Source organism: Brachyhypopomus gauderio, chromosome 6 (assembly GCF_052324685.1).
Source record: "Brachyhypopomus gauderio isolate BG-103 chromosome 6, BGAUD_0.2, whole genome shotgun sequence".
NCBI lineage: Eukaryota > Metazoa > Chordata > Actinopteri > Gymnotiformes > Hypopomidae > Brachyhypopomus > Brachyhypopomus gauderio.
Genome location: NC_135216.1, coordinates 3645419 through 3667613, shown reverse-complemented (window position 1 = coordinate 3667613; position 22195 = coordinate 3645419). Strand labels below are relative to the sequence as shown.

The following is a 22195-nucleotide window of genomic DNA, read 5'->3' as shown; positions in this document are numbered from 1 at the left end:
CGTCGTTAAATTGAGATATCATGAGCGTCCTCAAATGCTGTAATGATGAGATTCACCAGTATTACAAGATATATGTTTGGGAATGAAATCAGCAGCCTTTAATGAGTGATGATTGAGAGAGAACAATGTCGTAAGATATCTGACTGAAAATGAATTGGACTGCTTGAAAAGGTCATATACGAAATGTTTAAAAGGCAAGAATTGCATAGTATCACATCAAACAGGGTAAAGCAAAGACTTTCAGATGCCACTAGGGGGCACCCAGAGTTGAACTGGGGACCTCTTGATCTGCAGTCAAATGCTCTACCACTGAGCTATACCCCCAGCAGGAAGTGTGATTTGCAACCTCAATGTGAGCACATGAGCAGGAAAAACACAAGATCACAAGATACCTGATGTGGAGCTTAGAGGAGATTTTGGAAGGTGACAATCTAAAGGAATGCTTTGAGTAACAGTAAAAATGCTCGCCCAGTGGCGTAAATCCTGAACAAATGCTTTTCTCAGGAATCCATTTTTAAACACATTGGCACTTCCTGAGCAGTGACTGCTGGATGATATTATGAAATGGCACCATCCATATGACATATTTTTGGACTTGTTCAAAGGGTGCACTCTATGCGCAAAATATCATGTGCATGTTGAAATTGCAAGCAGCCAGAAGGTCTTTCAAGTTTGCGATGAGGACCATTTAGAGAAGAAGTGGTAATCACTTGAATTCCAATCACATGCGTTGTTAAATTGAGATATCATGTGCGTCCTCAAATGCTGTAATGATGAGATTCACCAGTATTACAAGATATATGTTTGGGAATGAATTCAGCAGCCTTTAATGAGGGATGATTGAGAGTGAACAATGTCGTAAGATATCTGACTGAAAATGAATTGGACTGCTTGAAAAGGTCATATACGAAATGTTTAAAAGGCAAGAATTGCATAGTATCACATCAAACAGGGTAAAGCAAACACTTCCAGACGCCACTAGGGGGCACCCAGAGTTGAACTGGGGACCTCTTGATCTGCAGTCAAATGCTCTACCACTGAGCTATACCCCCAACAGGAAGTGTGATTTGCAACCTCAATGTGAGCACATGAGCAGGAAAAACACAAGCTCACAAGATACCTGATGTGGAGCTTACAGGAGATTTTGGAAGGTGACAATCTAAAGGAATGCTTTGAGTAACAGTAAAAATGCTCGCCCAGTGGCGTAAATCCTGAACAAATGCTTTTCTCAGGAATCCATTTTTAAACACATTGGCACTTCCTGAGCAGTGACTGCTGGATGATATTATGAAATGGCACCATCCATATGACATATTTTTGGACTTGTTCAAAGGGTGCACTCTATGAGAAAAATATCATGTGCATGTTGAAATTGCAAGCAGCCAGAAGGTCTTTCAAGTTTGCGATGAGGACCATTTAGAGAAGAAGTGGTAATAACTTGAATTCCAATCACATGCGACGTTAAATTGAGATATCATGAGCGTCCTCAAATGCTGTAATGATGAGATTCACCAGTATTACAAGATATATGTTTGGGAATGAAATCAGCAGCCTTTAATGAGTGATGATTGAGAGAGAACAATGTCGTAAGATATCTGACTGAAAATGAATTGGACTGCTTGAAAAGGTCATATACGAAATGTTTAAATGGCAAGAATTGCATAGTATCACAACAAACAGGGTAAAGCAAACACTTCCAGATGCCACTAGGGGGCACCCAGAGTTGAACTGGGGACCTCTTGATCTGCAGTCAAATGCTCTACCACTGAGCTATACCCCCAGCAGGAAGTGTGATTTGCAACCTCAATGTGAGCACATGAGCAGGAAAAACACAAGCTCACAAGATACCTGATGTGGAGCTTACAGGAGATTTTGGAAGGTGACAATCTAAAGGAATGCTTTGAGTAACAGTAAAAATGCTCGCCCAGTGGCGTAAATCCTGAACAAATGCTTTTCTCAGGAATCCATTTTTAAACACATTGGCACTTCCTGAGCAGTGACTGCTGGATGATATTATGAAATGGCACCATCCATATGACATATTTTTGGACTTGTTCAAAGGGTGCACTCTATGAGCAAAATATCATGTGCATGTTGAAATTGCAAGCAGCCAGAAGGTCTTTCAAGTTTGCGATGAGGACCATTTAGAGAAGAAGTGGTAATAACTTCAATTCCAATCACATGCGTCGTTAAATTGAGATATCATGAGCGTCCTCAAATGCTGTAATGATGAGATTCACCAGTATTACAAGATATATGTTTGGGAATGAAATCAGCAGCCTTTAATGAGTGATGATTGAGAGAGAACAATGTCGTAAGATATCTGACTGAAAATGAATTGGACTGCTTGAAAAGGTCATATACGAAATGTTTAAAAGGCAAGAATTGCATAGTATCACATCAAACAGGGTAAAGCAAAGACTTTCAGATGCCACTAGGGGGCACCCAGAGTTGAACTGGGGACCTCTTGATCTGCAGTCAAATGCTCTACCACTGAGCTATACCCCCAGCAGGAAGTGTGATTTGCAACCTCAATGTGAGCACATGAGCAGGAAAAACACAAGATCACAAGATACCTGATGTGGAGCTTAGAGGAGATTTTGGAAGGTGACAATCTAAAGGAATGCTTTGAGTAACAGTAAAAATGCTCGCCCAGTGGCGTAAATCCTGAACAAATGCTTTTCTCAGGAATCCATTTTTAAACACATTGGCACTTCCTGAGCAGTGACTGCTGGATGATATTATGAAATGGCACCATCCATATGACATATTTTTGGACTTGTTCAAAGGGTGCACTCTATGAGCAAAATATCATGTGCATGTTGAAATTGCAAGCAGCCAGAAGGTCTTTCAAGTTTGCGATGAGGACCATTTAGAGAAGAAGTGGTAATAACTTCAATTCCAATCACATGCGTCGTTAAATTGAGATATCATGAGCGTCCTCAAATGCTGTAATGATGAGATTCACCAGTATTACAAGATATATGTTTGGGAATGAAATCAGCAGCCTTTAATGAGTGATGATTGAGAGAGAACAATGTCGTAAGATATCTGACTGAAAATGAATTGGACTGCTTGAAAAGGTCATATACGAAATGTTTAAAAGGCAAGAATTGCATAGTATCACATCAAACAGGGTAAAGCAAACACTTTCAGATGCCACTAGGGGGCACCCAGAGTTGAACTGGGGACCTCTTGATCTGCAGTCAAATGCTCTACCACTGAGCTATACCCCCAGCAGGAAGTGTGATTTGCAACCTCAATGTGAGCACATGAGCAGGAAAAACACAAGCTCACAAGATACCTGATGTGGAGCTTACAGGAGATTTTGGAAGGTGACAATCTAAAGGAATGCTTTGAGTAACAGTAAAAATGCTCGCCCAGTGGCGTAAATCCTGAACAAATGCTTTTCTCAGGAATCCATTTTTAAACACATTGGCACTTCCTGAGCAGTGACTGCTGGATGATATTATGAAATGGCACCATCCATATGACATATTTTTGGACTTGTTCAAAGGGTGCACTCTATGAGCAAAATATCATGTGCATGTTGAAATTGCAAGCAGCCAGAAGGTCTTTCAAGTTTGCGATGAGGACCATTTAGAGAAGAAGTGGTAATCACTTGAATTCCAATCACATGCGTCGTTAAATTGAGATATCATGAGTGTCCTCAAATGCTGTAATGATGAGATTCACCAGTATTACAAGATATATGTTTGGGAATGAAATCAGCAGCCTTTAATGAGTGATGATTGAGAGAGAACAATGTCGTAAGATATCTGACTGAAAATGAATTGGACTGCTTGAAAAGGTCATATACGAAATGTTTAAAAGGCAAGAATTGCATAGTATCACAACAAACAGGGTAAAGCAAACACTACCAGATGCCACTAGGGGGCACCCAGAGTTGAACTGGGGACCTCTTGATCTGCAGTCAAATGCTCTACCACTGAGCTATACCCCCAGCAGGAAGTGTGATTTGCAACCTCAATGTGAGCACATGAGCAGGAAAAACACAAGCTCACAAGATACCTGATGTGGAGCTTAGAGGAGATTTTGGAAGGTGACAATCTAAAGGAATGCTTTGAGTAACAGTAAAAATGCTCGCCCAGTGGCGTAAATCCTGAACAAATGCTTTTCTCAGGAATCCATTTTTAAACACATTGGCACTTCCTGAGCAGTGACTGCTGGATGATATTATGAAATGGCACCATCCATATGACATATTTTTGGACTTGTTCAAAGGGTGCACTCTATGAGCAAAATATCATGTGCATGTTGAAATTGCAAGCAGCCAGAAGGTCTTTCAAGTTTGCGATGAGGACCATTTAGAGAAGAAGTGGTAATCACTTGAATTCCAATCACAAGCGTTGTTAAATTGAGATATCATGAGCGTCCTCAAATGCTGTAATGATGAGATTCACCAGTATTACAAGATATATGTTTGGGAATGAATTCAGCAGCCTTTAATGAGTGATGATTGAGAGTGAACAATGTCGTAAGATATCTGACTGAAAATGAATTGGACTGCTTGAAAAGGTCATATACGAAATGTTTAAAAGGCAAGAATTGCATAGTATCACATCAAACAGGGTAAAGCAAACACTTCCAGATGCCACTAGGGGGCACCCAGAGTTGAACTGGGGACCTCTTGATCTGCAGTCAAATGCTCTACCAGTGAGCTATACCCCCAGGAGGAAGTGTGATTTGCAACCTCAATGTGAGCACATGAGCAGGAAAAACACAAGCTCACAAGATACCTGATGTGGAGCTTACAGAAGATTTTGGAAGGCGACAATCTAAAGGAATGCTTTGAGTAACAGTAAAAATGCTCGCCCAGTGGCGTAAATCCTGAACAAATGCTTTTCTCAGGAATCCATTTTTAAACACATTGGCACTTCCTGAGCAGTGACTGCTGGATGATATTATGAAATGGCACCATCCATATGACATATTTTTGGACTTGTTCAAAGGGTGCACTCTATGCGCAAAATATCATGTGCATGTTGAAATTGCAAGCAGCCAGAAGGTCTTTCAAGTTTGCGATGAGGACCATTTAGAGAAGAAGTGGTAATCACTTGAATTCCAATCACATGCGTTGTTAAATTGAGATATCATGTGCGTCCTCAAATGCTGTAATGATGAGATTCACCAGTATTACAAGATATATGTTTGGGAATGAATTCAGCAGCCTTTAATGAGTGATGATTGAGAGTGAACAATGTCGTAAGATATCTGACTGAAAATGAATTGGACTGCTTGAAAAGGTCATATACGAAATGTTTAAAAGGCAAGAATTGCATAGTATCACATCAAACAGGGTAAAGCAAACACTTCCAGACGCCACTAGGGGGCACCCAGAGTTGAACTGGGGACCTCTTGATCTGCAGTCAAATGCTCTACCACTGAGCTATACCCCCAACAGGAAGTGTGATTTGCAACCTCAATGTGAGCACATGAGCAGGAAAAACACAAGCTCACAAGATACCTGATGTGGAGCTTACAGGAGATTTTGGAAGGTGACAATCTAAAGGAATGCTTTGAGTAACAGTAAAAATGCTCGCCCAGTGGCGTAAATCCTGAACAAATGCTTTTCTCAGGAATCCATTTTTAAACACATTGGCACTTCCTGAGCAGTGACTGCTGGATGATATTATGAAATGGCACCATCCATATGACATATTTTTGGACTTGTTCAAAGGGTGCACTCTATGAGAAAAATATCATGTGCATGTTGAAATTGCAAGCAGCCAGAAGGTCTTTCAAGTTTGCGATGAGGACCATTTAGAGAAGAAGTGGTAATAACTTGAATTCCAATCACATGCGACGTTAAATTGAGATATCATGAGCGTCCTCAAATGCTGTAATGATGAGATTCACCAGTATTACAAGATATATGTTTGGGAATGAAATCAGCAGCCTTTAATGAGTGATGATTGAGAGAGAACAATGTCGTAAGATATCTGACTGAAAATGAATTGGACTGCTTGAAAAGGTCATATACGAAATGTTTAAATGGCAAGAATTGCATAGTATCACAACAAACAGGGTAAAGCAAACACTTCCAGATGCCACTAGGGGGCACCCAGAGTTGAACTGGGGACCTCTTGATCTGCAGTCAAATGCTCTACCACTGAGCTATACCCCCAGCAGGAAGTGGGATTTGCAACCTCAATGTGAGCACATGAGCAGGAAAAACACAAGCTCACAAGATACCTGATGTGGAGCTTACAGGAGATTTTGGAAGGTGACAATCTAAAGGAATGCTTTGAGTAACAGTAAAAATGCTCGCCCAGTGGCGTAAATCCTGAACAAATGCTTTTCTCAGGAATCCATTTTTAAACACATTGGCACTTCCTGAGCAGTGACTGCTGAATGATATTATGAAATGGCACCATCCATATGACATATTTTTGGACTTGTTCAAAGGGTGCACTCTATGAGCAAAATATCATGTGCATGTTGAAATTGCAAGCAGCCAGAAGGTCTTTCAAGTTTGCGATGAGGACCATTTAGAGAAGAAGTGGTAATAACTTGAATTCCAATCACATGCGTTGTTAAATTGAGATATCATGAGCGTCCTCAAATGCTGTAATGATGAGAATACCAGTATTACAAGATATTTGTTTGGGAATGAAATCAGCAGCCTTTAATGAGTGATGATTGAGAGAGAACAATGTCGTAAGATATCTGACTGAAAATGAATTGGACTGCTTGAAAAGGTCATATATGAAATGTTTAAAAGGCAAGAATTGCATAGTATCACAACAAACAGGGTAAAGCAAACACTTCCAGATGCCACTAGGGGGCACCCAGAGTTGAACTGGGGACCTCTTGATCTGCAGTCAAATGCTCTACCACTGAGCTATACCCCCAGCAGGAAGTGTGATTTGCAACCTCAATGTGAGCACATGAGCAGGAAAAACACAAGCTCACAAGATACCTGATGTGGAGCTTACAGGAGATTTTGGAAGGTGACAATCTAAAGGAATGCTTTGAGTAACAGTAAAAATGCTCGCCCAGTGGCGTAAATCCTGAACAAATGCTTTTCTCAGGAATCCATTTTTAAACACATTGGCACTTCCTGAGCAGTGACTGCTGGATGATATTATGAAATGGCACCATCCATATGACATATTTTTGGACTTGTTCAAAGGGTGCACTCTATGCGCAAAATATCATGTGCATGTTGAAATTGCAAGCAGCCAGAAGGTCTTTCAAGTTTGCGATGAGGACCATTTAGAGAAGAAGTGGTAATCACTTGAATTCCAATCACATGCGTTGTTAAATTGAGATATCATGTGCGTCCTCAAAGGCTGTAATGATGAGATTCACCAGTATTACAAGATATATGTTTGGGAATGAATTCAGCAGCCTTTAATGAGTGATGATTGAGAGTGAACAATGTCGTAAGATATCTGACTGAAAATGAATTGGACTGCTTGAAAAGGTCATATACGAAATGTTTAAAAGGCAAGAATTGCATAGTATCACATCAAACAGAATAAAGCAAACACTTCCAGACGCCACTAGGGGGCACCCAGAGTTGAACTGGGGACCTCTTGATCTGCAGTCAAATGCTCTACCAGTGAGCTATACCCCCAGGAGGAAGTGTGATTTGCAACCTCAATGTGAGCACATGAGCAGGAAAAACACAAGCTCACAAGATACCTGATGTGGAGCTTACAGGAGATTTTGGTAGGTGACAATCTAAAGGAATGCTTTGAGTAACAGTAAAAATGCTCGCCCAGTGGCGTAAATCCTGAACAAATGCTTTTCTCAGGAATCCATTTTTAAATACATTGGCACTTCCTGAGCAGTGACTGCTGGATGATATTATGAAATGGCACCATCCATATGACATATTTTTGGACTTGTTCAAAGGGTGCACTCTATGCGCAAAATATCATGTGCATGTTGAAATTGCAAGCAGCCAGAAGGTCTTTCAAGTTTGCGATGAGGACCATTTAGAGAAGAAGTGGTAATCACTTGAATTCCAATCACATGCGTTGTTAAATTGAGATATCATGTGCGTCCTCAAATGCTGTAATGATGAGATTCACCAGTATTACAAGATATATGTTTGGGAATGAATTCAGCAGCCTTTAATGAGTGATGATTGAGAGTGAACAATGTCGTAATATATCTGACTGAAAATGAATTGGACTGCTTGAAAAGGTCATATACGAAATGTTTAAAAGGCAAGAATTGCATAGTATCACATCAAACAGGGTAAAGCAAACACTTCCAGACGCCACTAGGGGGCACCCAGAGTTGAACTGGGGACCTCTTGATCTGCAGTCAAATGCTCTACCACTGAGCTATACCCCCAGCAGGAAGTGTGATTTGCAACCTCAATGTGAGCACATGAGCAGGAAAAACACAAGCTCACAAGATACCTGATGTGGAGCTTACAGGAGATTTTGGAAGGCGACAATCTAAAGGAATGCTTTGAGTAACAGTAAAAATGCTCGCCCAGTGGCGTAAATCCTGAACAAATGCTTTTCTCAGGAATTCATTTTTAAACACATTGGCACTTCCTGAGCAGTGACTGCTGGATGATATTATGAAATGGCACCATCCATATGACATATTTTTGGACTTGTTCAAAGGGTGCACTCTATGAGCAAAATATCATGTGCATGTTGAAATTGCAAGCAGCCAGAAGGTCTTTCAAGTTTGCGATGAGGACCATTTAGAGAAGAAGTGGTAATAACTTGAATTCCAATCACATGCGTCGTTAAATTGAGATATCATGAGCGTCCTCAAATGCTGTAATGATGAGATTCACCAGTATTACAAGATATATGTTTGGGAATATAATCAGCAGCCTTTAATGAGTGATGATTGAGAGTGAACAATGTCGTAAGATATCTGACTGAAAATGAATTGGACTGCTTGAAAAGGTCATATACGAAATGTTTAAAAGGCAAGAATTGCATAGTATCACATCAAACAGGGTAAAGCAAACACTTCCAGATGCCACTAGGGGGCACCCAGAGTTGAACTGGGGACCTCTTGATCTGCAGTCAAATGCTCTACCACTGAGCTATACCCCCAGGAGGAAGTATAATTTGCAACCTCAATGTGAGCACATGAGCAGGAAAAACACAAGCTCACAAGATACCTGATGTGGAGCTTACAGAAGATTTTGGAAGGCGACAATCTAAAGGAATGCTTTGAGTAACAGTAAAAATGTTCGCCCAGTGGCGTAAATCCTGAACAAATGCTTTTCTCAGGAATCCATTTTTAAACACATTGGCACTTCCTCAGCAGTGACTGCTGGATGATATTATGAAATGGCACCATCCATATGACATATTTTTGTACTTGTTCAAAGGGTGCACTCTATGCGCAAAATATCATGTGCATGTTGAAATTGCAAGCAGCCAGAAGGTCTTTCAAGTTTGCGATGAGGACCATTTAGAGAAGAAGAGGTAATCACTTGAATTCCAATCACATGCGTTGTTAAATTGAGATATCATGAGCTTCCTCAAATGCTGTAATGATGAGATTCACCAGTATTACAAGATATATGTTTGGGAATGAATTCAGCAGCCTTTAATGAGTGATGATTGAGAGTGAACAATGTCGTAAGATATCTGACTGAAAATGAATTGGACTGCTTGAAAAGGTCATATACGAAATGTTTAAAAGGCAAGAATTGCATAATATCACACCAAACAGGGTAAAGCAAACACTTCCAGATGCCACTAGGGGGCACCCAGAGTTGAACTGGGGACCTCTTGATCTGCAGTCAAATGCTCTACCACTGAGCTATACCCCCAACAGGAAGTGTGATTTGCAACCTCAATGTGAGCACATGAGCAGGAAAAACACAAGCTCACAAGATACCTGATGTGGAGCTTACAGGAGATTTTGGAAGGTGACAATCTAAAGGAATGCTTTGAGTAACAGTAAAAATGCTCGCCCAGTGGCATAAATCCTGAACAAATGCTTTTCTCAGGAATCAATTTTTAAACACATTGGCACTTCCTGAGCAGTGACTGCTGGATGATATTATGAAATGGCACCATCCATATGACATAATTTTAGACTTGTTCAAGGGGTGCACTCTATGAGCAAAATATCATGTGCATGTTGAAATTGCAAGCAGCCAGAAGGTCTTTCAAGTTTGCGATGAGGACCATTTAGAGAAGAAGTGGTAATCACTTGAATTCCAATCACATGCGTCGTTAAATTGAGATATCATGAGCGTCCTCAAATGCTGTAATGATGAGATTCACCAGTATTACAAGATATATGTTTGGGAATGAAATCAGCAGCCTTTAATGAGTGATGATTGAGAGAGAACAATGTCGTAAGATATCTGACTGAAAATGAATTGGACTGCTTGAAAAGGTCATATACGAAATGTTTAAAAGGCAAGAATTGCATAGTATCACAACACCAGGGTAAAGCAAACACTTCCAGATGCCACTAGGGGGCACCTAGAGTTGAACTGGGGACCTCTTGATCTGCAGTCAAATGCTCTACCACTGAGCTATACCCCCAGCAGGAAGTGTGATTTGCAACCTCAATGTGAGCACATGAGCAGGAAAAACACAAGCTCACAAGATACCTGATGTGGAGCTTACAGGAGATTTTGGAAGGTGACAATCTAAAGGAATGCTTTGAGTAACAGTAAAAATGCTCGCCCAGTGGCGTAAATCCTGAACAAATGCTTTTCTCAGGAATCCATTTTTAAACACATTGGCACTTCCTGAGCAGTGACTGCTGAATGATATTATGAAATGGCACCATCCATATGACATATTTTTGGACTTGTTCAAAGGGTGCACTCTATGAGCAAAATATCATGTGCATGTTGAAATTGCAAGCAGCCAGAAGGTCTTTCAAGTTTGCGATGAGGACCATTTAGAGAAGAAGTGGTAATAACTTGAATTCCAATCACATGCGTTGTTAAATTGAGATATCATGAGCGTCCTCAAATGCTGTAATGATGAGAATACCAGTATTACAAGATATTTGTTTGGGAATGAAATCAGCAGCCTTTAATGAGTGATGATTGAGAGAGAACAATGTCGTAAGATATCTGACTGAAAATGAATTGGACTGCTTGAAAAGGTCATATATGAAATGTTTAAAAGGCAAGAATTGCATAGTATCACAACAAACAGGGTAAAGCAAACACTTCCAGATGCCACTAGGGGGCACCCAGAGTTGAACTGGGGACCTCTTGATCTGCAGTCAAATGCTCTACCACTGAGCTATACCCCCAGCAGGAAGTGTGATTTGCAACCTCAATGTGAGCACATGAGCAGGAAAAACACAAGCTCACAAGATACCTGATGTGGAGCTTACAGGAGATTTTGGAAGGTGACAATCTAAAGGAATGCTTTGAGTAACAGTAAAAATGCTCGCCCAGTGGCGTAAATCCTGAACAAATGCTTTTCTCAGGAATCCATTTTTAAACACATTGGCACTTCCTGAGCAGTGACTGCTGGATGATATTATGAAATGGCACCATCCATATGACATATTTTTGGACTTGTTCAAAGGGTGCACTCTATGCGCAAAATATCATGTGCATGTTGAAATTGCAAGCAGCCAGAAGGTCTTTCAAGTTTGCGATGAGGACCATTTAGAGAAGAAGTGGTAATCACTTGAATTCCAATCACATGCGTTGTTAAATTGAGATATCATGTGCGTCCTCAAATGCTGTAATGATGAGATTCACCAGTATTACAAGATATATGTTTGGGAATGAATTCACCAGCCTTTAATGAGTGATGATTGAGAGTGAACAATGTCGTAAGATATCTGACTGAAAATGAATTGGACTGCTTGAAAAGGTCATATACGAAATGTTTAAAAGGCAAGAATTGCATAGTATCACATCAAACAGGGTAAAGCAAACACTTCCAGACGCCACTAGGGGGCACCCAGAGTTGAACTGGGGACCTCTTGATCTGCAGTCAAATGCTCTACCAGTGAGCTATACCCCCAGGAGGAAGTGTGATTTGCAACCTCAATGTGAGCACATGAGCAGGAAAAACACAAGCTCACAAGATACCTGATGTGGAGCTTACAGGAGATTTTGGTAGGTGACAATCTAAAGGAATGCTTTGAGTAACAGTAAAAATGCTCGCCCAGTGGCGTAAATCCTGAACAAATGCTTTTCTCAGGAATCCATTTTTAAATACATTGGCACTTCCTGAGCAGTGACTGCTGGATGATATTATGAAATGGCACCATCCATATGACATATTTTTGGACTTGTTCAAAGGGTGCACTCTATGCGCAAAATATCATGTGCATGTTGAAATTGCAAGCAGCCAGAAGGTCTTTCAAGTTTGCGATGAGGACCATTTAGAGAAGAAGTGGTAATCACTTGAATTCCAATCACATGCGTTGTTAAATTGAGATATCATGTGCGTCCTCAAATGCTGTAATGATGAGATTCACCAGTATTACAAGATATATGTTTGGGAATGAATTCAGCAGCCTTTAATGAGTGATGATTGAGAGTGAACAATGTCGTAATATATCTGACTGAAAATGAATTGGACTGCTTGAAAAGGTCATATACGAAATGTTTAAAAGGCAAGAATTGCATAGTATCACATCAAACAGGGTAAAGCAAACACTTCCAGACGCCACTAGGGGGCACCCAGAGTTGAACTGGGGACCTCTTGATCTGCAGTCAAATGCTCTACCACTGAGCTATACCCCCAGCAGGAAGTGTTATTTGCAACCTCAATGTGAGCACATGAGCAGGAAAAACACAAGCTCACAAGATACCTGATGTGGAGCTTACAGGAGATTTTGGAAGGTGACAATCTAAAGGAATGCTTTGAGTAACAGTAAAAATGCTCGCCCAGTGGCGTAAATCCTGAACAAATGCTTTTCTCAGGAATCCATTTTTAAACACATTGGCACTTCCTGAGCAGTGACTGCTGGATGATATTATGAAATGGCACCATCCATATGACATATTTTTGGACTTGTTCAAAGGGTGCACTCTATGAGCAAAATATCATGTGCATGTTGAAATTGCAAGCAGCCAGAAGGTCTTTCAAGTTTGCGATGAGGACCATTTAGAGAAGAAGTGGTAATCACTTGAATTCCAATCACATGCGTCGTTAAATTGAGATATCATGAGTGTCCTCAAATGCTGTAATGATGAGATTCACCAGTATTACAAGATATATGTTTGGGAATGAAATCAGCAGCCTTTAATGAGTGATGATTGAGAGAGAACAATGTCGTAAGATATCTGACTGAAAATGAATTGGACTGCTTGAAAAGGTCATATACGAAATGTTTAAAAGGCAAGAATTGCATAGTATCACAACAAACAGGGTAAAGCAAACACTACCAGATGCCACTAGGGGGCACCCAGAGCTGAACTGGGGACCTCTTGATCTGCAGTCAAATGCTCTACCACTGAGCTATACCCCCAGCAGGAAGTGTTATTTGCAACCTCAATGTGAGCACATGAGCAGGAAAAACACAAGCTCACAAGATACCTGATGTGGAGCTTACAGGAGATTTTGGAAGGTGACAATCTAAAGGAATGCTTTGAGTAACAGTAAAAATGCTCGCCCAGTGGCGTAAATCCTGAACAAATGCTTTTCTCAGGAATCCATTTTTAAACACATTGGCACTTCCTGAGCAGTGACTGCTGGATGATATTATGAAATGGCACCATCCATATGACATATTTTTGGACTTGTTCAAAGGGTGCACTCTATGAGCAAAATATCATGTGCATGTTGAAATTGCAAGCAGCCAGAAGGTCTTTCAAGTTTGCGATGAGGACCATTTAGAGAAGAAGTGGTAATCACTTGAATTCCAATCACATGCGTCGTTAAATTGAGATATCATGAGTGTCCTCAAATGCTGTAATGATGAGATTCACCAGTATTACAAGATATATGTTTGGGAATGAAATCAGCAGCCTTTAATGAGTGATGATTGAGAGAGAACAATGTCGTAAGATATCTGACTGAAAATGAATTGGACTGCTTGAAAAGGTCATATACGAAATGTTTAAAAGGCAAGAATTGCATAGTATCACATCAAACAGGGTAAAGCAAACACTTTCAGATGCCACTAGGGGGCACCCAGAGTTGAACTGGGGACCTCTTGATCTGCAGTCAAATGCTCTACCACTGAGCTATACCCCCAGCAGGAAGTGTTATTTGCAACCTCAATGTGAGCACATGAGCAGGAAAAACACAAGCTCACAAGATACCTGATGTGGAGCTTACAGGAGATTTTGGAAGGTGACAATCTAAAGGAATGCTTTGAGTAACAGTAAAAATGCTCGCCCAGTGGCGTAAATCCTGAACAAATGCTTTTCTCAGGAATCCATTTTTAAACACATTGGCACTTCCTGAGCAGTGACTGCTGGATGATATTATGAAATGGCACCATCCATATGACATATTTTTGGACTTGTTCAAAGGGTGCACTCTATGAGCAAAATATCATGTGCATGTTGAAATTGCAAGCAGCCAGAAGGTCTTTCAAGTTTGCGATGAGGACCATTTAGAGAAGAAGTGGTAATCACTTGAATTCCAATCACATGCGTCGTTAAATTGAGATATCATGAGTGTCCTCAAATGCTGTAATGATGAGATTCACCAGTATTACAAGATATATGTTTGGGAATGAAATCAGCAGCCTTTAATGAGTGATGATTGAGAGAGAACAATGTCGTAAGATATCTGACTGAAAATGAATTGGACTGCTTGAAAAGGTCATATACGAAATGTTTAAAAGGCAAGAATTGCATAGTATCACAACAAACAGGGTAAAGCAAACACTACCAGATGCCACTAGGGGGCACCCAGAGCTGAACTGGGGACCTCTTGATCTGCAGTCAAATGCTCTACCACTGAGCTATACCCCCAGCAGGAAGTGTTATTTGCAACCTCAATGTGAGCACATGAGCAGGAAAAACACAAGCTCACAAGATACCTGATGTGGAGCTTACAGGAGATTTTGGAAGGTGACAATCTAAAGGAATGCTTTGAGTAACAGTAAAAATGCTCGCCCAGTGGCGTAAATCCTGAACAAATGCTTTTCTCAGGAATCCATTTTTAAACACATTGGCACTTCCTGAGCAGTGACTGCTGGATGATATTATGAAATGGCACCATCCATATGACATATTTTTGGACTTGTTCAAAGGGTGCACTCTATGAGCAAAATATCATGTGCATGTTGAAATTGCAAGCAGCCAGAAGGTCTTTCAAGTTTGCGATGAGGACCATTTAGAGAAGAAGTGGTAATCACTTGAATTCCAATCACATGCGTCGTTAAATTGAGATATCATGAGTGTCCTCAAATGCTGTAATGATGAGATTCACCAGTATTACAAGATATATGTTTGGGAATGAAATCAGCAGCCTTTAATGAGTGATGATTGAGAGAGAACAATGTCGTAAGATATCTGACTGAAAATGAATTGGACTGCTTGAAAAGGTCATATACGAAATGTTTAAAAGGCAAGAATTGCATAGTATCACATCAAACAGGGTAAAGCAAACACTTTCAGATGCCACTAGGGGGCACCCAGAGTTGAACTGGGGACCTCTTGATCTGCAGTCAAATGCTCTACCACTGAGCTATACCCCCAGCAGGAAGTGTTATTTGCAACCTCAATGTGAGCACATGAGCAGGAAAAACACAAGCTCACAAGATACCTGATGTGGAGCTTAGAGGAGATTTTGGAAGGTGACAATCTAAAGGAATGCTTTGAGTAACAGTAAAAATGCTCGCCCAGTGGCGTAAATCCTGAACAAATGCTTTTCTCAGGAATCCATTTTTAAACACATTGGCACTTCCTGAGCAGTGACTGCTGGATGATATTATGAAATGGCACCATCCATATGACATATTTTTGGACTTGTTCAAAGGGTGCACTCTATGAGCAAAATATCATGTGCATGTTGAAATTGCAAGCAGCCAGAAGGTCTTTCAAGTTTGCGATGAGGACCATTTAGAGAAGAAGTGGTAATAACTTCAATTCCAATCACATGCGTCGTTAAATTGAGATATCATGAGCGTCCTCAAATGCTGTAATGATGAGATTCACCAGTATTACAAGATATATGTTTGGGAATGAAATCAGCAGCCTTTAATGAGTGATGATTGAGAGAGAACAATGTCGTAAGATATCTGACTGAAAATGAATTGGACTGCTTGAAAAGGTCATATACGAAATGTTTAAAAGGCAAGAATTGCATAGTATCACATCAAACAGGGTAAAGCAAAGACTTCCAGACGCCACTAGGGGGCACCCAGAGTTGAACTGGGGACCTCTTGATCTGCAGTCAAATGCTCTACCAGTGAGCTATACCCCCAGGAGGAAGTGTGATTTGCAACCTCAATGTGAGCACATGAGCAGGAAAAACACAAGCTCACAAGATACCTGATGTGGAGCTTACAGGAGATTTTGGTAGGTGACAATCTAAAGGAATGCTTTGAGTAACAGTAAAAATGCTCGCCCAGTGGCGTAAATCCTGAACAAATGCTTTTCTAAGGAATCCATTTTTAAATACATTGGCACTTCCTGAGCAGTGACTGCTGGATGATATTATGAAATGGCACCATCCATATGACATATTTTTGGACTTGTTCAAAGGGTGCACTCTATGCGCAAAATATCATGTGCATGTTGAAATTGCAAGCAGCCAGAAGGTCTTTCAAGTTTGCGATGAGGACCATTTAGAGAAGAAGTGGTAATCACTTGAATTCCAATCACATGCGTTGTTAAATTGAGATATCATGTGCGTCCTCAAATGCTGTAATGATGAGATTCACCAGTATTACAAGATATATGTTTGGGAATGAATTCAGCAGCCTTTAATGAGTGATGATTGAGAGTGAACAATGTCGTAATATATCTGACTGAAAATGAATTGGACTGCTTGAAAAGGTCATATACGAAATGTTTAAAAGGCAAGAATTGCATAGTATCACATCAAACAGGGTAAAGCAAACACTTCCAGACGCCACTAGGGGGCACCCAGAGTTGAACTGGGGACCTCTTGATCTGCAGTCAAATGCTCTACCACTGAGCTATACCCCCAACAGGAAGTGTGATTTGCAACCTCAATGTGAGCACATGAGCAGGAAAAACACAAGCTCACAAGATACCTGATGTGGAGCTTACAGGAGATTTTGGAAGGTGACAATCTAAAGGAATGCTTTGAGTAACAGTAAAAATGCTCGCCCAGTGGCATAAATCCTGAACAAATGCTTTTCTCAGGAATCCATTTTTAAACACATTGGCACTTCCTGAGCAGTGACTGCTGGATGATATTATGAAATGGCACCATCCATATGACATATTTTTGGACTTGTTCAAAGGGTGCACTCTATGAGCAAAATATCATGTGCATGTTGAAATTGCAAGCAGCCAGAAGGTCTTTCAAGTTTGCGATGAGGACCATTTAGAGAAGAAGTGGTAATCACTTGAATTCCAATCACATGCGTCGTTAAATTGAGATATCATGAGCGTCCTCAAATGCTGTAATGATGAGATTCACCAGTATTTCAAGATATATGTTTGGGAATGAAATCAGCAGCCTTTAATGAGTGATGATTGAGAGAGAACAATGTCGTAAGATATCTGACTGAAAATGAATTGGACTGCTTGAAAAGGTCATATACGAAATGTTTAAAAGGCAAGAATTGCATAGTATCACAACAAACAGGGTAAAGCAAACACTACCAGATGCCACTAGGGGGCACCCAGAGTTGAACTGGGGACCTCTTGATCTGCAGTCAAATGCTCTACCACTGAGCTATACCCCCAGCAGGAAGTGTGATTTGCAACCTCAATGTGAGCACATGAGCAGGAAAAACACAAGCTCACAAGATACCTGATGTGGAGCTTAGAGGAGATTTTGGAAGGTGACAATCTAAAGGAATGCTTTGAGTAACAGTAAAAATGCTCGCCCAGTGGCGTAAATCCTGAACAAATGCTTTTCTCAGGAATCCATTTTTAAACACATTGGCACTTCCTAAGCAGTGACTGCTGGATGATATTATGAAATGGCACCATCCATATGACATATTTTTGGACTTGTTCAAAGGGTGCACTCTATGAGCAAAATATCATGTGCATGTTGAAATTGCAAGCAGCCAGAAGGTCTTTCAAGTTTGCGATGAGGACCATTTAGAGAAGAAGTGGTAATAACTTGAATTCCAATCACATGCGTCGTTAAATTGAGATATCATGAGTGTCCTCAAATGCTGTAATGATGAGATTCACCAGTATTACAAGATATATGTTTGGGAATGAAATCAGCAGCCTTTAATGAGTGATGATTGAGAGAGAACAATGTCGTAAGATATCTGACTGAAAATGAATTGGACTGCTTGAAAAGGTCATATACGAAATGTTTAAAAGGCAAGAATTGCATAGTATCACATCAAACAGGGTAAAGCAAACACTTTCAGATGCCACTAGGGGGCACCCAGAGTTGAACTGGGGACCTCTTGATCTGCAGTCAAATGCTCTACCACTGAGCTATACCCCCAGCAGGAAGTGTTATTTGCAACCTCAATGTGAGCACATGAGCAGGAAAAACACAAGCTCACAAGATACCTGATGTGGAGCTTACAGGAGATTTTGGAAGGTGACAATCTAAAGGAATGCTTTGAGTAACAGTAAAAATGCTCGCCCAGTGGCGTAAATCCTGAACAAATGCTTTTCTCAGGAATCCATTTTTAAACACATTGGCACTTCCTGAGCAGTGACTGCTGGATGATATTATGAAATGGCACCATCCATATGACATATTTTTGGACTTGTTCAAAGGGTGCACTCTATGAGCAAAATATCATGTGCATGTTGAAATTGCAAGCAGCCAGAAGGTCTTTCAAGTTTGCGATGAGGACCATTTAGAGAAGAAGTGGTAATCACTTGAATTCCAATCACATGCGTCGTTAAATTGAGATATCATGAGTGTCCTCAAATGCTGTAATGATGAGATTCACCAGTATTACAAGATATATGTTTGGGAATGAAATCAGCAGCCTTTAATGAGTGATGATTGAGAGAGAACAATGTCGTAAGATATCTGACTGAAAATGAATTGGACTGCTTGAAAAGGTCATATACGAAATGTTTAAAAGGCAAGAATTGCATAGTATCACATCAAACAGGGTAAAGCAAACACTACCAGATGCCACTAGGGGGCACCCAGAGTTGAACTGGGGACCTCTTGATCTGCAGTCAAATGCTCTACCACTGAGCTATACCCCCAGCAGGAAGTGTGATTTGCAACCTCAATGTGAGCACATGAGCAGGAAAAACACAAGCTCACAAGATACCTGATGTGGAGCTTAGAGGAGATTTTGGAAGGTGACAATCTAAAGGAATGCTTTGAGTAACAGTAAAAATGCTCGCCCAGTGGCGTAAATCCTGAACAAATGCTTTTCTCAGGAATCCATTTTTAAACACATTGGCACTTCCTGAGCAGTGACTGCTGGATGATATTATGAAATGGCACCATCCATATGACATATTTTTGGACTTGTTCAAAGGGTGCACTCTATGAGCAAAATATCATGTGCATGTTGAAATTGCAAGCAGCCAGAAGGTCTTTCAAGTTTGCGATGAGGACCATTTAGAGAAGAAGTGGTAATAACTTCAATTCCAATCACATGCGTCGTTAAATTGAGATATCATGAGCGTCCTCAAATGCTGTAATGATGAGATTCACCAGTATTACAAGATATATGTTTGGGAATGAAATCAGCAGCCTTTAATGAGTGATGATTGAGAGAGAACAATGTCGTAAGATATCTGACTGAAAATGAATTGGACTGCTTGAAAAGGTCATATACGAAATGTTTAAAAGGCAAGAATTGCATAGTATCACATCAAACAGGGTAAAGCAAAGACTTCCAGACGCCACTAGGGGGCACCCAGAGTTGAACTGGGGACCTCTTGATCTGCAGTCAAATGCTCTACCAGTGAGCTATACCCCCAGGAGGAAGTGTGATTTGCAACCTCAATGTGAGCACATGAGCAGGAAAAACACAAGCTCACAAGATACCTGATGTGGAGCTTACAGGAGATTTTGGTAGGTGACAATCTAAAGGAATGCTTTGAGTAACAGTAAAAATGCTCGCCCAGTGGCGTAAATCCTGAACAAATGCTTTTCTCAGGAATCCATTTTTAAATACATTGGCACTTCCTGAGCAGTGACTGCTGGATGATATTATGAAATGGCACCATCCATATGACATATTTTTGGACTTGTTCAAAGGGTGCACTCTATGCGCAAAATATCATGTGCATGTTGAAATTGCAAGCAGCCAGAAGGTCTTTCAAGTTTGCGATGAGGACCATTTAGAGAAGAAGTGGTAATCACTTGAATTCCAATCACATGCGTTGTTAAATTGAGATATCATGTGCGTCCTCAAATGCTGTAATGATGAGATTCACCAGTATTACAAGATATATGTTTGGGAATGAATTCAGCAGCCTTTAATGAGTGATGATTGAGAGTGAACAATGTCGTAATATATCTGACTGAAAATGAATTGGACTGCTTGAAAAGGTCATATACGAAATGTTTAAAAGGCAAGAATTGCATAGTATCACATCAAACAGGGTAAAGCAAACACTTCCAGACGCCACTAGGGGGCACCCAGAGTTGAACTGGGGACCTCTTGATCTGCAGTCAAATGCTCTACCACTGAGCTATACCCCCAACAGGAAGTGTGATTTGCAACCTCAATGTGAGCACATGAGCAGGAAAAACACAAGCTCACAAGATACCTGATGTGGAGCTGACAGGAGATTTTGGAAGGTGACAATCTAAAGGAATGCTTTGAGTAACAGTAAAAATGCTCGCCCAGTGGCATAAATCCTGAACAAATGCTTTTCTCAGGAATCCATTTTTAAACACATTGGCACTTCCTGAGCAGTGACTGCTGGATGATATTATGAAATGGCACCATCCATATGACATATTTTTGGACTTGTTCAAAGGGTGCACTCTATGAGCAAAATATCATGTGCATGTTGAAATTGCAAGCAGCCAGAAGGTCTTTCAAGTTTGCGATGAGGACCATTTAGAGAAGAAGTGGTAATCACTTGAATTCCAATCACATGCGTCGTTAAATTGAGACATCATGAGCGTCCTCAAATGCTGTAATGATGAGATTCACCAGTATTTCAAGATATATGTTTGGGAATGAAATCAGCAGCCTTTAATGAGTGATGATTGAGAGAGAACAATGTCGTAAGATATCTGACTGAAAATGAATTGGACTGCTTGAAAAGGTCATATACGAAATGTTTAAAAGGCAAGAATTGCATAGTATCACAACAAACAGGGTAAAGCAAACACTACCAGATGCCACTAGGGGGCACCCAGAGTTGAACTGGGGACCTCTTGATCTGCAGTCAAATGCTCTACCACTGAGCTATACCCCCAGCAGGAAGTGTGATTTGCAACCTCAATGTGAGCACATGAGCAGGAAAAACACAAGCTCACAAGATACCTGATGTGGAGCTTAGAGGAGATTTTGGAAGGTGACAATCTAAAGGAATGCTTTGAGTAACAGTAAAAATGCTCGCCCAGTGGCGTAAATCCTGAACAAATGCTTTTCTCAGGAATCCATTTTTAAACACATTGGCACTTCCTAAGCAGTGACTGCTGGATGATATTATGAAATGGCACCATCCATATGACATATTTTTGGACTTGTTCAAAGGGTGCACTCTATGAGCAAAATATCATGTGCATGTTGAAATTGCAAGCAGCCAGAAGGTCTTTCAAGTTTGCGATGAGGACCATTTAGAGAAGAAGTGGTAATAACTTGAATTCCAATCACATGCGTCGTTAAATTGAGATATCATGAGTGTCCTCAAATGCTGTAATGATGAGATTCACCAGTATTACAAGATATATGTTTGGGAATGAAATCAGCAGCCTTTAATGAGTGATGATTGAGAGAGAACAATGTCGTAAGATATCTGACTGAAAATGAATTGGACTGCTTGAAAAGGTCATATACGAAATGTTTAAAAGGCAAGAATTGCATAGTATCACATCAAACAGGGTAAAGCAAACACTTTCAGATGCCACTAGGGGGCACCCAGAGTTGAACTGGGGACCTCTTGATCTGCAGTCAAATGCTCTACCACTGAGCTATACCCCCAGCAGGAAGTGTTATTTGCAACCTCAATGTGAGC

At 40.6% G+C, this 22195-nt stretch overlaps 24 non-coding genes across 24 annotated transcripts; all 24 read right to left on the bottom strand.

Annotated features, from left to right (window-relative positions):
- Positions 1-252: 252 nt before the first annotated feature.
- On the bottom strand, positions 253-324 carry trnac-gca (transfer RNA cysteine (anticodon GCA)). Its single transcript has one exon. It is a non-coding gene; the product is annotated as a tRNA-Cys (tRNA).
- A 656-nt stretch (positions 325-980) lies between these two features.
- Positions 981-1052, bottom strand: trnac-gca (transfer RNA cysteine (anticodon GCA)). The gene has a single exon. It is a non-coding gene; the product is annotated as a tRNA-Cys (tRNA).
- A 656-nt stretch (positions 1053-1708) lies between these two features.
- trnac-gca (transfer RNA cysteine (anticodon GCA)) lies at positions 1709-1780 on the bottom strand. Its single transcript has one exon. It is a non-coding gene; the product is annotated as a tRNA-Cys (tRNA).
- Positions 1781-2436: 656 nt separating this feature from the next.
- Positions 2437-2508, bottom strand: trnac-gca (transfer RNA cysteine (anticodon GCA)). Its single transcript has one exon. It is a non-coding gene; the product is annotated as a tRNA-Cys (tRNA).
- Positions 2509-3164: 656 nt separating this feature from the next.
- Positions 3165-3236, bottom strand: trnac-gca (transfer RNA cysteine (anticodon GCA)). Its single transcript has one exon. It is a non-coding gene; the product is annotated as a tRNA-Cys (tRNA).
- A 656-nt stretch (positions 3237-3892) lies between these two features.
- Positions 3893-3964, bottom strand: trnac-gca (transfer RNA cysteine (anticodon GCA)). The gene has a single exon. It is a non-coding gene; the product is annotated as a tRNA-Cys (tRNA).
- A 1384-nt stretch (positions 3965-5348) lies between these two features.
- trnac-gca (transfer RNA cysteine (anticodon GCA)) lies at positions 5349-5420 on the bottom strand. Its single transcript has one exon. It is a non-coding gene; the product is annotated as a tRNA-Cys (tRNA).
- A 656-nt stretch (positions 5421-6076) lies between these two features.
- trnac-gca (transfer RNA cysteine (anticodon GCA)) lies at positions 6077-6148 on the bottom strand. The gene has a single exon. It is a non-coding gene; the product is annotated as a tRNA-Cys (tRNA).
- A 655-nt stretch (positions 6149-6803) lies between these two features.
- trnac-gca (transfer RNA cysteine (anticodon GCA)) lies at positions 6804-6875 on the bottom strand. The gene has a single exon. It is a non-coding gene; the product is annotated as a tRNA-Cys (tRNA).
- Positions 6876-8259: 1384 nt separating this feature from the next.
- Positions 8260-8331, bottom strand: trnac-gca (transfer RNA cysteine (anticodon GCA)). Its single transcript has one exon. It is a non-coding gene; the product is annotated as a tRNA-Cys (tRNA).
- Positions 8332-8987: 656 nt separating this feature from the next.
- trnac-gca (transfer RNA cysteine (anticodon GCA)) lies at positions 8988-9059 on the bottom strand. Its single transcript has one exon. It is a non-coding gene; the product is annotated as a tRNA-Cys (tRNA).
- A 656-nt stretch (positions 9060-9715) lies between these two features.
- trnac-gca (transfer RNA cysteine (anticodon GCA)) lies at positions 9716-9787 on the bottom strand. Its single transcript has one exon. It is a non-coding gene; the product is annotated as a tRNA-Cys (tRNA).
- A 655-nt stretch (positions 9788-10442) lies between these two features.
- trnac-gca (transfer RNA cysteine (anticodon GCA)) lies at positions 10443-10514 on the bottom strand. Its single transcript has one exon. It is a non-coding gene; the product is annotated as a tRNA-Cys (tRNA).
- Positions 10515-11169: 655 nt separating this feature from the next.
- On the bottom strand, positions 11170-11241 carry trnac-gca (transfer RNA cysteine (anticodon GCA)). Its single transcript has one exon. It is a non-coding gene; the product is annotated as a tRNA-Cys (tRNA).
- Positions 11242-12625: 1384 nt separating this feature from the next.
- trnac-gca (transfer RNA cysteine (anticodon GCA)) lies at positions 12626-12697 on the bottom strand. Its single transcript has one exon. It is a non-coding gene; the product is annotated as a tRNA-Cys (tRNA).
- Positions 12698-14081: 1384 nt separating this feature from the next.
- Positions 14082-14153, bottom strand: trnac-gca (transfer RNA cysteine (anticodon GCA)). Its single transcript has one exon. It is a non-coding gene; the product is annotated as a tRNA-Cys (tRNA).
- A 1384-nt stretch (positions 14154-15537) lies between these two features.
- On the bottom strand, positions 15538-15609 carry trnac-gca (transfer RNA cysteine (anticodon GCA)). The gene has a single exon. It is a non-coding gene; the product is annotated as a tRNA-Cys (tRNA).
- Positions 15610-16993: 1384 nt separating this feature from the next.
- On the bottom strand, positions 16994-17065 carry trnac-gca (transfer RNA cysteine (anticodon GCA)). The gene has a single exon. It is a non-coding gene; the product is annotated as a tRNA-Cys (tRNA).
- A 656-nt stretch (positions 17066-17721) lies between these two features.
- On the bottom strand, positions 17722-17793 carry trnac-gca (transfer RNA cysteine (anticodon GCA)). The gene has a single exon. It is a non-coding gene; the product is annotated as a tRNA-Cys (tRNA).
- A 656-nt stretch (positions 17794-18449) lies between these two features.
- On the bottom strand, positions 18450-18521 carry trnac-gca (transfer RNA cysteine (anticodon GCA)). The gene has a single exon. It is a non-coding gene; the product is annotated as a tRNA-Cys (tRNA).
- A 656-nt stretch (positions 18522-19177) lies between these two features.
- trnac-gca (transfer RNA cysteine (anticodon GCA)) lies at positions 19178-19249 on the bottom strand. Its single transcript has one exon. It is a non-coding gene; the product is annotated as a tRNA-Cys (tRNA).
- A 1384-nt stretch (positions 19250-20633) lies between these two features.
- Positions 20634-20705, bottom strand: trnac-gca (transfer RNA cysteine (anticodon GCA)). The gene has a single exon. It is a non-coding gene; the product is annotated as a tRNA-Cys (tRNA).
- Positions 20706-21361: 656 nt separating this feature from the next.
- trnac-gca (transfer RNA cysteine (anticodon GCA)) lies at positions 21362-21433 on the bottom strand. Its single transcript has one exon. It is a non-coding gene; the product is annotated as a tRNA-Cys (tRNA).
- A 656-nt stretch (positions 21434-22089) lies between these two features.
- On the bottom strand, positions 22090-22161 carry trnac-gca (transfer RNA cysteine (anticodon GCA)). The gene has a single exon. It is a non-coding gene; the product is annotated as a tRNA-Cys (tRNA).
- Positions 22162-22195: the final 34 nt, after the last annotated feature.